At 41.8% G+C, this 14,382-nt stretch overlaps 1 protein-coding gene across 4 annotated transcripts in view; it reads left to right on the forward strand.

Moving 5' to 3' along the window:
• Positions 1-11,846: 11,846 nt before the first annotated feature.
• The window catches only part of SCEL (sciellin), a 118,559-nt gene continuing 116,023 nt past the window's right edge, over positions 11,847-14,382 (forward strand). For 2 of the 4 annotated variants that reach the window (XM_063952984.1, XM_063952986.1), the window contains exon 1: positions 11,847-12,564. The gene's annotated coding sequence lies outside the window, so the exon portion shown is untranslated. The remainder of the gene's footprint in view (positions 12,565-14,382) is intronic. The other 2 variants (XM_063952985.1, XM_063952983.1) reach the window with 2 other exon arrangements.

A 14,382-nucleotide genomic window follows, 5' to 3' on the forward strand; every position in this document is an offset into this window, starting at 1 on the left:
ATTTTCTCAATTGTAGCCAAATACTAATACTTAGTTGTTGTCAGAAAGGTCCAGTGATTGGTTACCAGGCACATGGCTGCACTGAGAATTTGTATGGAAGCTGAAGGGTTAGCTCTTCTGTCTTTGTAAATATTACTTTTTATATGATCAATTTCCTTATAATAGTTACAGTGTAAAAGTGAATATTTCTATTTCCCTAGTGAAGGGTTAAAACATGCTATATGAACTCTTATGTGTTTGCATGGATGCGTGCTGCCCTGTGCTAGGTGCCTTTGTCTCTCATACAGATACCAGGCCTGTGTGGGTCTGGCATCCAAGGTCAGTTCCATACCAGATGAAACTTGTTCTTTCTACCCAAATATACTGTGTTACAAAAACTTTGTTAAATGTTTGAGAAACTTGTAGAAAACCCATATATGGACATCCGCCTTTTCTGTTCTGCCTGGTAACTATTAACGAGCCAATGGGAGTGTAACGACATGTCAGTTACACCCATATGCATTGTCTTATATACTTTTGTTAACTTCATAATAAACAGTGTGAATTTTTACTGCTTGTGTTGTGCATGTACCTTGTGGCTAAAAGTTCATACTCCAGACGTCTAAGAGGCCATCACATCGAGGGTTAAAGAATATAAGGGCAAATCCTTTCAGCTGGGGGCTATGTCCGGAATTCAGTGATCGTCCCTGAATGGTAAGATAGAGAATTTATTGTCTGTCTTTGCCATACAGGATTGCGGTCATACACTGAAGCTGAATCCGTGTCAGTGTTCCGGGAACACGTGACAAGGTAATATTTAAGTCCGGGACTTAATATTACGAAGTTTTATGTAAAAGCATAAAACAGGTATCAGGGATACCATAGAATCTTTAATGTCTGGGACTTAAAGATACGTCTGAGAAAGGACCCGGGGTCCAAGCGCAATTCTCCAAAGACGTCAGTATCTGGGATACTTAAAAAAAATAGACCTGGGGTCTATACGTAACGTAGAGAATACCTCGATTTGATCGTCTATATTCTTGTATGTTTGTAGTGAGATAAGTTCTTATATTTGGTCCAGACGGCTGGTAAGTTTTCGTCTGCCAGATATCTTTACTCAAACACTTTTCTTGCTTCCTGTCTAAAACGCTGTATTTTTCTGACATCTTGTACGAATGGTAAGTATCGTACCGTCAAAAGATTTCATGTTCTCACTATACAGATAATATTGTGATATTGTCAATGACTAATTAACTGGTTAGCTGATGCATGTATAGTAGAGTTGTAAATTTTAGATATTTTCCTTTAAAGTTGTACTGTTGATTTATATTACTGTCTGACAATGGGCTCTAGTCAGAGTAAAAAAACCTGCATATTCCCCGCCCCTCCCTGGTGAGACATGCAAGATGTATGTCGCCCGCAACTCTACCTCAGAGTATTACTTAGTTAACCCATGGGTGGATAATTTAGCGGGATGGACAGAGAAAGCAGGACAGGACCCATTCCTACGGGAAGGCAGTAATTACCCTTTCTATATGGAGATTTAAGAAAAATGTCAGTTTCCAATAGCACAGAAGCGAAGCTGCAGAGAAACTGTAAATCTTTGAAAACCCTCTCCCTCCTCCCCCTTGCATTCCAATGTATCCTGCGCTCAGAGACACAAATCTCTTGGCAGCAGTAACCCTTTCACACTAGATGGGATTGCCTCCAGCTCCACTGCTGGAGGGTGCGTCCACTAGCTCTATCCCTAGCACCAATAACCCAGAGTTTAGATAATAGTAAAACACTGTCCCAAGCCCACTATTACCCTCGATGGCTGTATATCTTATTTGCGCAAAGCTTGCAAAGGACGCAGCTATACATTTATATGAGAAAGAGGCTGCAGGGTGTTTTGATGTAAAAAGAAACCTGCACTCACTCATAACTAATAGAACTCCAGACGCTTTGACAGACAGAACCAACCCCGCAGTCAGGGAAGATTCCAAAGACCCCGCGCACTGACGGGGCCCGGAGGAGGGTATCCCAGCCTTTATTCAACTCTCCCGTCATAGTAAAGATTCACCTCTGCTGCCACTTATTATAAATGGAAGTAAAATTCCCTTTTTAGTGGACAGCGGTGCAACAACCAGTGTTTTGTGTTCTGACCTATGCAGTATCCCCTCTCACCAGAAAAGATAGAAGGTCTCCGCCCCATGATACAGCAATTCTTACAACAGGGTATTCTCAGACATATTGTATCACCATACTGTACTCCTGTGAACCCTGTTGCCAAAGCTGATGGCAGTATAAGATTTGTACAGAATCTCAGAGCGATCAATCAGTTAATTGTCCCAATTGCACCAATTGTTCCAGATGTAAACTCACTCATTTCTGCAATCCCTGCAGATGCTGCGTTCTTCTCTGTAATTGATTTGAAGAATGCCTTTTTTTTCAGCATACCTGTAGATTCACAGACACAATTACTTTTTGCCTTTTCTTTTGAGGGTAAACAACTTACCTGGTGCAGATTATTGACGCACCTGTTGTCTCCAGGCCACATTGAGGCCCTGGCAACCTCACCATGGTTCAGTCCTGCTACAGTATGCAGATGATCTGCTGCTCTGTAGTAAAACTGAGGAGGCCTGCCGAGAGGATGGTGTTTCATTACTAAACTGGCTTTGTGAATGTGGACACAAGGTGTCCAAAATAAAAATGCAATGGTGTAAAAAGCATGTTGATTACTTAGGTTTTGTGCTCACTCAGGGAGAGAGGAAAGTCAGTCCACAACGCATACAGTCTGTATTGGGCCTGGTCACCCCAACTACCCAGAAGGAACTACTGTCCTTCCTGGGTATGGTAAATTACTGCAGACAGTGGATATCTGATTGCTCTTATTATGATAACATTTTGAGACAAGCCACACTGAAGGACAAACCTAAAACTGTACAATGGTCACAAGAAATGTTAACTGCATATGAAAGTTTAAAATGTATGTTGATGAAAAGTCCGGCACTTGGCCTCCCCAATTATGTACTACCTTTCCATCTATATGCAAGGGACAATTGTAAAACCATGGCGGGGGTGCTCACACAGTTTCATGGAGGGAAGTTGCGCCCCGTGGCATTTTTTTTCCAAAGTCATGCCAGTGTCTGTGCAAGGTATGCCTGCCTGCCTCAGGGCTTTGGCAGCCTGTGCAATGGTTGCAGAAATGGCCACTACCCTCACTTTGGGCCACATCACAGTACTCCACACCACACATGATGTCCTGGCAATACTTAAAAGCTTACACACACAGCACATGTCAGCACAACGCCTTAGTGGATATGAAGTACTCCTTTTGAGTAACCCTACCCTTACCATTAAGTACACTGCTAGTTCTTCTGGCCCTGCACCCATTCTCAATGCCCTTTTAGGCTTGAAAGGTCCTGAGGATGAACCACCCGACCTACATGACTGTGCTGCTTCCATTAAAGCTGAAACTTCTCCCAGACTTGACATGTCTCCCGTTCCCATACCAGGCGCAGACATAGTTTTTGTTGACGGCTCCTGTAGTAGGCCCAATGACAATGCATACCAGGCTGGCTATGCCATTGTCACCCTCCCTGACACTGTGTTGGAAACCCTACCAATACCTTATCAGTCCGCGCAAGCTGCAGAACTCATTGCACTCACTAGAGCATGTCCCTCCCTTGACAACGTCCATCTGCTCACTCAACTTCAAGCTGCTGCGACTAATACTGATCTCTCCGACTGAACTTACCCAATTCTGCAGAAAAAATCCTAAATCAGGATTAATCTGCAAAGAGGGGAAACCCTGTATACCCCAGTCCAGTGCCCCTTTGCTCGTTGCCCAGTGCCGTGGTGTTGGTCACCGTGGTGAAGCCACAACACTCCTCCTACTAACCAATGATTTTTATGTTAGCAGATGCATCACTTGCCTCAGGAACAACCCTAATAAAGCTAAACACCAGCATCTTGAATACCCCACAGAAAACTCTAGGATACTCACCCTTTGAAATACTAATGGGTAGACCCTTTTCCTACACCCTGGGCTAAGAAACCACTAGTAATACAGGAAGGAGATCTAGAACTCATCAGGGAAGAGTATGTCAGGTCCCTGATAACAAAACTGAATGAAATTGAACATGAGGTTGTTTGTAAAAACCCTTTGAATCCACAGGAACCTACACACCCCTTTAAAGTCGGAGACAGAGTCGTGGTGAAGGTGCTCCCCAGGAACAAGAGCCCAGGAGACTTCACCTATGGTCCAGAGACAGAGGTCGTAGCAGTTACCCGAACAGCAGTCCTGACAGAGGAAAGTCCTACCTGGATCCATGCATCCCGAGTAAAAAAGGTTCCTAGACCAGACCTAGAGAGGGAAGCAAGTGATTCCAGTGAGGTACGAACCGGGGCAGACAGCCCTGACCTCCCACCTAGCGAAGAAAGAAGAACAGAAGAAGATGAGGAACCTGTCCCCTATCTCTATCCTGGGGACTATCTCGATAGCCCTACTGGCCCTCATTCACCTCACAATATGTGAAGTCGACATCACACAAACAAATGGGATCCCCACCTTGTGGTATAATTCCTCTAACACACACGTAGCCACATATATCCTTGACTATTTTATGTTCCCCAAAATTGCTGATGACAAATATTATATACAACACAGGAGGAAATCAGGAATGTCTGAGACAGTATATATTTGTGTTACTGACGAATGGTACTATGACATTAGATATTATGGATCTAATTGTAATTCCTGGGAAGCTGTGGGGTGGCAAGCAGGATACTATAGTGCAAGACAAAGGTTTTATTTATGGGATATGTATAAAAAACCCAAAATACCAGCCTAAAATTGCTCCCCAAAACAAACCTTTAAAGCCCCATATTGCCACTTCTAAAGATATGGTGGCTATTACTAACCCTACCTTTGAAGACACCCTAGCTATTGAAACTGGTTTCTCTGACATTAATTTTTGGTTGGAATGGATGAAGTATAGTGCTAACAAACACAATAAAAGCAACTGTTATGTCTGTGGCAAATCTAGGCCCCACCTAGGTACAGTGCCCCTTAATATACCCCTAGAACAGGAAAATTGTTTTTTCAGCCTTTTTAATGATCACCGATGACCCCACTCCTCCCTCTAATACTCCTGCTAATCGAAAGAAAAGAGCACTCCCAGGAGGTAGCTTTGACCCCCACGTATACATTGATGCTATAGGGGTCCCAAGAGGTGTTCCAAATGAGTTCAAAGCTAGAGATGAGGTGGCTGCGGGTTTTGAGTCATTGTTTCCTATAGTAACTGTAAATAAAAACGTAGCCTGGATTAATTATATATATTATAATCAACAAAGATTTGTTAATGATACCAAAGATGCTCTTAAAGGTATAGCTGAACAGCTAGAAGCCACTTCCCAAATGACATTCCAAAATAGAATGGCCCTTGACATGATCCTAGCAGAAAAAGGCGGTACATGTGTTTACATTAGTAAGGTGGAAGGCTGTTGTACATATATTCCTGACAACACTGGTCCCAATGGTAAGGTTACTTTAGCCATAAACGAGTTAGAAACCTTATCCATAGAACTTAAGAAAATTCAGGTATTGATAACCCATGGAGCCAATATTTTGGATGGTTTGAAAATTGGAAACAGGCTCTTGTGCAAATAAGCATATTCATACTTGTAACTTTAATTCTTGTAGGCATTATAGTTTATTGTGTAATTCCCTGTGGAAAGAAACTTACCTCCAAAGGCATTGATAAGGCCCTGATGTACTATGATATAACCACCAGTCCTGTCACCTCCTCTGATAGTAAGGGACCCGACGATTATGTCCAATATCTCAAGAACTGGAGGAACAAGAAAGGAGCCTCACTCAAGAATCATGTCATATAATAATCATGATTCTAAGAGGGGATTGAAGGGTTAGCTCTTCTGTCTTTGTAAATATTACTTTTTATATGATCAATTTCCTTATAATAGTTACAGTGTAAAAGTGAATATTTCTATTTCCCTAGTGAAGGGTTAAAACATGCTATATGAACTCTTATGTGTTTGCATGGATGCGTGCTGCCCTGTGCTAGGTGCCTTTGTCTCTCATACAGATACCAGGCCTGTGTGGGTCTGGCATCCAAGGTCAGTTCCATACCAGATGAAACTTGTTCTTTCTACCCAAATATACTGTGTTACAAAAACTTTGTTAAATGTTTGAGAAACTTGTAGAAAACCCATATATGGACATCCGCCTTTTCTGTTCTGCCTGGTAACTATTAACGAGCCAATGGGAGTGTAACGACATGTCAGTTACACCCATATGCATTGTCTTATATACTTTTGTTAACTTCATAATAAACAGTGTGAATTTTTACTGCTTGTGTTGTGCATGTACCTTGTGGCTAAAAGTTCATACTCCAGACGTCTAAGAGGCCATCACATCGAGGGTTAAAGAATATAAGGGCAAATCCTTTCAGAAGCTTATCCGAGTATTTGTCTAGACCAGGCCTGGCCATCCTGTGGCTCTCCAGCTGTTGTAAAACTACAAGTCCCATCATGCCTTGCCACAGTTTTGCTATTAGGGAATGCTAAAACTGTGGCAGGGCATGCTGGGGTGTGTGGCTTCACAACATCTGGAGAGCCACAAGTTGGCCAGGCCTGTCTAGACCCTCTAGTGCAGGGGTCTTCAACCCGTGGCCCGCGGGCCACAGGTGGCCCGCTGCTATGGTTTCCATGGCCCGCCGACGCGCCCGCCCGCAGCGCACATATGAACACAAAAAAAAAAAAAAAAATGTTTTTCCCTTTCCCGGAGTCATGTGACTCCCCCGCACTGTCACTGGTTGCCTGTGAAGAAGGGGAGTAGCTCCTCTTAGGCTGGTCAGTGGTCTGGTCACCCTTACTGTGTCTCCCTCCCTGTGTCTCCCTCCGCCTGCAGTGTTGAATAGGTGGGTGAGAGCGGCGGGGACCCGGCTGGGGGGGGTGCGGCAAGTTACCATTGAGAGCAGGGGGCAGTGCGGGAACCCGGCGGGCGGGAGCGGAGGGGGTGCGGCAGCATGTATGCAGCCCGAGCATGGCTGTGTGCGGCGGGGACCCGGTGCGGGGGGGGGGGGGGGCTGCGGCAGGAGAATAAAAGTGTATAAGTGTTGAGGGCAGGGGGCAGTGCAGGAACCCGGCGTGCGGGAGCGGCGGGGACGGGGGTGCGGCAGCCTGAGCATGGCAGTGAATAAATTAGTATTGAGGGCAGGGGGCGTGGCGGGGGACCCAGCAGGGGGTGTATTAAGTATTAAGAGCAGAGATGGCAGGGAGCATGCTTTGACAATGCTGCTGTCTGTCTGTGATGGGGAGGAGGGAGGGTATGATAGCACCTATGTCTTGACATAGGCGCTATCATACCCTCCCTCCCCCCATCACAGACAGACAGCAGCAATATTGTGAAAGCATGCCCACATTATACCCACCAGTCCAGTGATACTGCCGTATGAGTCCAGTTCAGTGATACAGCCGTATAAGTCCAGTGGTAGTGCCATATAAGTCCAGTGGTACTGCCGTATAAGTCCAGTCCATTGATACAGCCGTATAAGTTCAGTGGTACTGCCGTATAAGTCCAGTGGTACTGCCGTATAAGTCCAGTCCAGTGATATAGCCGAATAAGTCCAGTGGTACAGCCATATAAGTCCAGTCCTATTCTGGACTATATATGGATTATAGGCCCTATGTGGTGGTGGAGCTGGGGAGAGAATGATAATGGCAGATTTAATGTCTGTATGGGGGTGGGGTTGGGAATAATGGGGGCTGTGATTCCTGTATATGTGGTGGGTGCTGGGGTGGGAATGACAATGGCAGATGTAATGTCTGTGTATGGGGGTGGGGATGGGAATAATGGGGGCTGTGATTTCTGAGATGTGTTTCTACCACCTATGATACATTGTGTGTGTGTATATATATATTTAAAAAAAGGCCAGCAAACATCCATTTATCATGCAAAAGTATTTTAGTAGCACAAAAGTACATTTATATGTGCATAAAAACAGGCATAGACCGGTAGATAGAATATTCAAAATGTAGAAGGGGTACTTAGCCACAAGTGTCATCATAAGAAAGGTCCGATCATAATGCCAAACAGATTCACAGCACACCCGACAGCTGTTTCGGTGTTACTCCTACACCTTACTTACTCACTCACCCATGACTAAGGTGTAGGAGTAACACCATCGATGGGTCTGGTGAATATTGACAATGTTATCAGTCTGGCAAAAAGTGTTCAGTTAATCTCGGTTGGTATTTCTCTGTATTAACTACTGCTATCTATGCTCTTTTTATTATTTCTGTAACTATTTTCATTGGTGTTTTGTTTATATTATAGCCCCCACCTATATTGTCCCCAGCGATTGTCAGCCTTCAGAGCGGAACTCCGTGGCTGGTCTCTCGAACGCGGAAGTTGGATCCCTGGTGGAACGCATGCTATGCGTTTTCCCTGGTTACCAGCTCTGTAATGACAGAGACACGTGATGTTTCCAGCTGTACAGGCAGGTGACGCAAGCAGGAATCAAGGTGGCGGGTAAGTCAGTGTGCGGGGGGTATTTAAATTGGATTTGTGTGTGTGTCTGTTGTGGTCTGTATTGAGGTCCTGAGGAAGGGGGAGACCCTGAAAACGTTAGGTTAGACCTACATCTTGAAATACAGCGTTTTTATCTGCTGCATGTCTCCTTGAGTGCCTCATTTTGGAGATATATATATATATATATATATATATATATATTGTCCCATCTATAGAATGTATTCTGTGGCTGTACCCATGCTATATGCCCCAGTAACCTATCAGGATTATTTTATATATGCTTACATTTCTTTATTGATTGTTTTTAGCTTGACATAAAGCTACACGCCAGAAGCCTCCATACCAAAGAACTAGTGTTGAGTTGGATTTTGTTTCATGCTTCAAAATGGCAGCTTCCATTGTGAGCTGGTGACAGGGGAATTTTAAAGGCAAGCTCACAGGGATCTGAGGAGTACTTCTCATACAAATCTGTCCTACAAGCACACACGGGCTGGAGTGTATACTTCATTGAGTCTTTATTACTTATTTTTTCTATAGTCAGCTATAAATAGAAGCAGATTTTATTCTACAGTCACTCAGTCGTGAACAGTGGGATCATTGTTTAGGTTCATCTGCTTTGCCATGGCGTCTACAAGTAAAAAGCATAAAACAAGTGAATGTTCCCGGCTTTTTAATCAAAGGTGGACCAATTTGTACTTTTTTGTGGAGATTGACGATAAGCCAGTGTGTTTAGTTTGTCGTGAGTCATTGTCAGTATTAAAAGAATACAATATAAAGCGACACTATGAGACAAAACATGCGTCCAAGTTCAATCACCTTCAAGGGCAACCTCGTGTGGATAAAGTGAACGATCTCCAAAAAGATCTAAAACGCCAGCAGGGTACTTTTAAAAGGCATATGGAAGAGAGTGAAGTGTGCGTCAAAGCAAGTTATGTAATAGCTGAAACAATTGCTAAAAAAACAAAAGCCTTCTTGGACGGTGAGTTCGTAAAAGAGTGTCTCATCGCTGCTGGGGAAATTCTCTATCCAAAGAATAACGAACTGTTTAAAAAATTGAGTTTGTCTGGTGTAACTGTAGCACGACGTGTCGAAGAACTTGCCAATGACATTGAAGGAACTTTAAAAAAACGGCTGTACGCATTTAAGTCATATTCACTTGCTTTAGATGAGAGCACAGATGTGAAGGATACAGCACAACTGGCTATCTTTGTCCGTGGCATTGATCAACACTTCAATGTGACAGAAGAGCTGCTAGCGCTTGTACCTATGAAGGGAACGACGAAAGGCACTGATATTCTGGAAGCCACCAAGAAAACACTCCAGCGTTTCGACTTCAGCTTATCCAACCTTGTGGGAGTGGTAACTGATGGTGCCCCTGCTATGGTGGGAAGGAATGAAGGGTTTGTTGCACTTTTAAAAAAAGAACCGGAACTAGAAGGAAAAGATCTCATCCAGTACCACTGTTTAATCCACCAGGAGAATTTGTGTGCGAAAACGATTGGATTTGAGAATGTAATGAAAGTTATTGTGTCTGTAGTCAACTTTATTAGGGCACGAGGATTGAATCATCGTCAATTCCAAGAATTTTTGACACAAGAGTGCCAAGCGGATCACGGCGACGTGGTTTATTATAGTGAGGTGCGTTGGTTGAGCAGAGGGAAGGTACTTAAGAGAGTCTTTGACTTAAGAAGTGAAATAGAAGAGTTCATGCAAACCAAGGGGAAGCCGATTGCAGAATTTAATGATCCAAAGTGGATTTCAGATTTTGCCTTTGTGACCGACATCTCCTTGCATATGAATGACCTATATACGCGGCTACAATCCAAGGATCAGCTGGTGCACACTCTGTTTGATCACATTAAAACTTTTGTAGAAAAGCTCAAACTTTGGGAGGCACAACTCACGAAAAAAGACTTTACACATTTTAAGCTTCTCGGTGAGTCCAACTGTTTGTCTCCTGGTGATTACGCTACAAAATTAAGCATGATGCGAAGTGAGTTTGAAGACAGATTTAGTGATTTCCGTAATCAACAGTCTTTTTTCGATTTATTTTCTATGCCTTTTACTGTCAATGCTGCCAATATGCCAGGCTCAGTACAAATGGAGCTGCTTGATCTCCAAAACAACTCATCTTTGCGAGAAAAATTCTTCAATGTGCCCTTGTTTACGTTTTACAAAGACTACATTTCTCAGGACACATTCCCTTATCTCTGGCAGCACGCTTTGAAGATGTGTGCTTTGTTAGGAAGCACATACTTATGTGAGCAATTCTTCTCAAGGATGAAGAACGCAAAGTCCAAGACAAGAACTCAGCTTACAGACCAACATCTTGAGAATACTCTGCGCATAGCGACTTCTAACATTGATGCCAACATCGACAAGCTGGCCAAGCAAAAACAATGCCAAGTTTCCCACTGATATGAACTTATTATAATAACAAAGGTAAAGTAGACCATGTTTCATTCATTAAATTACAATAATTATCTTTTGAAGTCTTTTTTATGGTCTTATGAGTCTAGAAAAGGTCTCATTACAATCATAAATTAAAATTTAGATTCTAAATACCGCAGTATAGCTTAGTGGCCCTCGGCTTCGTTTCATTTTTTTATGTGGCCCACACTGTCTTAAAGGTTGAAGACCCCTGCTCTAGTGGGTATCCAAGAAAGAAGAACCAGGGGCACTTGCAGATTTTCAAACAACTTTTTAAATAAAATACTAAAAAATATTTTTTTTAACCTACAGTACCACTCTGAAAAGAGCAGTCATCTGGGGCAATGGCAGGAGGAAATGTGACTTACCACCATAGCCCAGCAATCTGAGGCTAAGACATTGGAGAACGTAACCCAATTTAACCTATTGTATGAGATTGTCTTTAGATGAAAATGTGCCTCCTATTGAACTGATTCTGCAGTAGATAAAATAAGTACCAACTAAATATTTAAAGCTATAAAAGTGTTTATGGCTATTTTTCAGAAACCTATACCAGTACTAATAATTGGCCTCAAATTTCTTTATTGTGCATAGTTGTAAAGCAATGGCTATGCGGACCCTCCAACATGGCCTCTTTATCATTGTAGTAAAAAGTGCAGAATTCATGAACTAAGGGTCTATTCATGAAACAGTGAAAAGTGTGGAGAAGTGAGCCAGTGGAGAAGTTGTCCATGGCAACCAATCAGCTGCTACATATAATTTTATAGAATGCAGTTTATAAATGTTACTGCAACACTGATTGGTTGCCATAGGCAACTTCTTCACTGGCTCACTTCTCCACTCTTTTTACTGCTTCATGAATAGGCCTTTTAATGTTTTAAAATACCCAGCTCATTATTTAATGAATTCAGGCCAGGTGACTGCAATACAATAATAAGCGCTGAACTGGGTAGTCCAGCACAAATGAATGGGTTTATATATTGGGGGATTTGCATGCATTTGATCTTACCTATTCTCAGGAATTGGCATAATGACACTTGAGGCAAGGTCTGAGGGCACTGAGTACATAAGGATGGTACTGTATTACTTATGTTATAAGTATAATAGATTTGTGTCACACTCTGTACAAAACTTATGTTCCATTATATAAAACATATATTGAGGGGGAAAAAAAAGTCTTGCAGCTCTATTGCTTGTAACATGATGATCCACATTCTTCAGGTACTGTATTTCATGAACTTCCCTCCAGCAATGCACCCATGAAGCAGGACAGTGGTTTGTGATTTCAGCAATACCTTACCCACCGCACGTCACTGCCTTATAGTAAAGTGAGAATTGTTTAATTCTTCTAAAATGATTGGTGACCACTATTGGCCTGTGACTGTTCACTTATTGGAGATATGACAAAAATGTAAGTGTTTTGACCCACGTAAACTCTTAAAAAGTTTAAGGAATTTGCAGGTTACTCCCTTTTCCACACCTCCGCCTCTCAGGGGAGTGAGTCACAATCTGTGAGGGAGAAGTCTCTTCTCCCTTTCCTTCAGTCACTGAAGTCTGCCTGTACCCACACAGCAGGTGACTACTGTACCCAGCCGAACAGTACACCTTTCCTGTTCACTGTGAGTATCTTTTCCCCATTCCCCCATATCCTTGCATTTCCAAAAATATGTAATGTTATGTTCTGCAAGTTAGTCTGAACTGATTGCATACTTATATCTCTGCCTGTATAAGTGTTGTTACTTATTTACTTCAATTGTATTTGTCAGATTTAAATGGGAAATATCTTCTGTATGTGTTAAGGTGTATAGGTCTCTAATAGACTGTGATAGCGACAACACCACCGATGTTAAAAACCTTGATAAAATCACAGATATTTTTCCTAGAAATAAAGTATGTGTTAAAATGAAAAGTAGAACTGTTTATATTCTTTAGCAAAATGTGCTTAATCTTGAATGCAGCTACTATGTACTGCTACAATGTTACATTTATGTCATCTAAAATATTAGCAAACTGATGTATACTTCATGTGCACTGGTGTGTTGTTATAATGATATGTGTGCATTTGTTTGTCAGACTTGCTTGTCAATATAAATATATACATGTAAATGACATCTTTTTTGCAAACTTAATTAGATTAAAGGTGTTTAATGAGCTATCATTTATGAACTATTAACCATTGTAAATATTTGACACTGATATACTTTATAATGTATGTAACTGTGATTGAGCTGACTGGCACCATTTAGAAACACAGAACATACTGTATCCTGGTAAATGATATAACAGTGGAGAAGAAGAATGAGTAAATAAATACATTTTACATAAAGCTACAGAACTGTGTATGTATATTTTTACACAAATGTCAGAAGTCGTGACAGCTCTGTTGGGAATGTTCTGAGTTCCTCAGCAGTGACACATTACAGCATAATGTTCTCTCCTTCAATCTGCACAGACAACTTATAAAAGACAAGTTTACCCACCCTATTCTGGACAAACTCGTTTGGTTAGTTTCCATTGTCATGAATAGACAGAGACTGCATTTTTTAGACCTATCTCTACTCTATCTGCCTGATGATATTTGGTAACTTTGTCAAGTTACAGTAGATTGGATACTGTAAGCATCAGCTGGGCTTGCAAGATTTGCAAACAGGCTAATAATTATTTAATGCGCCATGATGTTGAATCCTGGATTATTATTCTACGTTCTGTTTTTGTAAAAAGCAGTAATACTGTATAATATTTTATCCTCTATCTAAAGGGAAGTACAACATGGCAGTTTAGTACATATGAAAATAAGTTCCATAGTTTATTATTAGGAAGCTGTGTTGTAGGTGGTGTGTAACATCATAAAATCCATCCTTAATGAAAGGTCTTGTTCAGCATACTCAGCTAGACATTGCTGCAGCATCAAAGCATATTGGGGGCACGCCAGTACAAGTGGATTCATGCTGTCTTCACACTGGGTTGATCTATTGTTAAACAGTTACATTAGTGTTTTATAGACAGGTTTTATTAGAAGTGTTTCTGCTGTAATTACACACTCAGCAGCATTTCACTCTTAAGACTATAAAAAGTATACGCGGCTGACGGAAATGATATCTCATCGCTTATTGGCTGGTTAACTTCTAGGGCTAATGTGTGGATTTTATTGATGTAATGACAGTATGTATGAGCAGACAGAATGATTGTAATAATAACTATCTCAGCACATTCTCAGTAATATTAGTCTCATGCCGTCTCTCAGCAGACAGTGAGCAAAATGGGGCTTCTAAATATGAACATGTTGGCAGTGTTCATCCCTTTCATTACAAATGAGTGCATTGGTCATAAATGGTTGATTGAAACATTCACTTTGCCCATCTCTAAGGTAGGCTTTCACTAAGACAAAAGATACTTCAAGATAGAACAAATGCAAGGAAAATATATTTTGCCAGCAT

This window comes from Pseudophryne corroboree, chromosome 2 (assembly GCF_028390025.1).
Source record: "Pseudophryne corroboree isolate aPseCor3 chromosome 2, aPseCor3.hap2, whole genome shotgun sequence".
NCBI classification, from domain to species: domain Eukaryota; kingdom Metazoa; phylum Chordata; class Amphibia; order Anura; family Myobatrachidae; genus Pseudophryne; species Pseudophryne corroboree.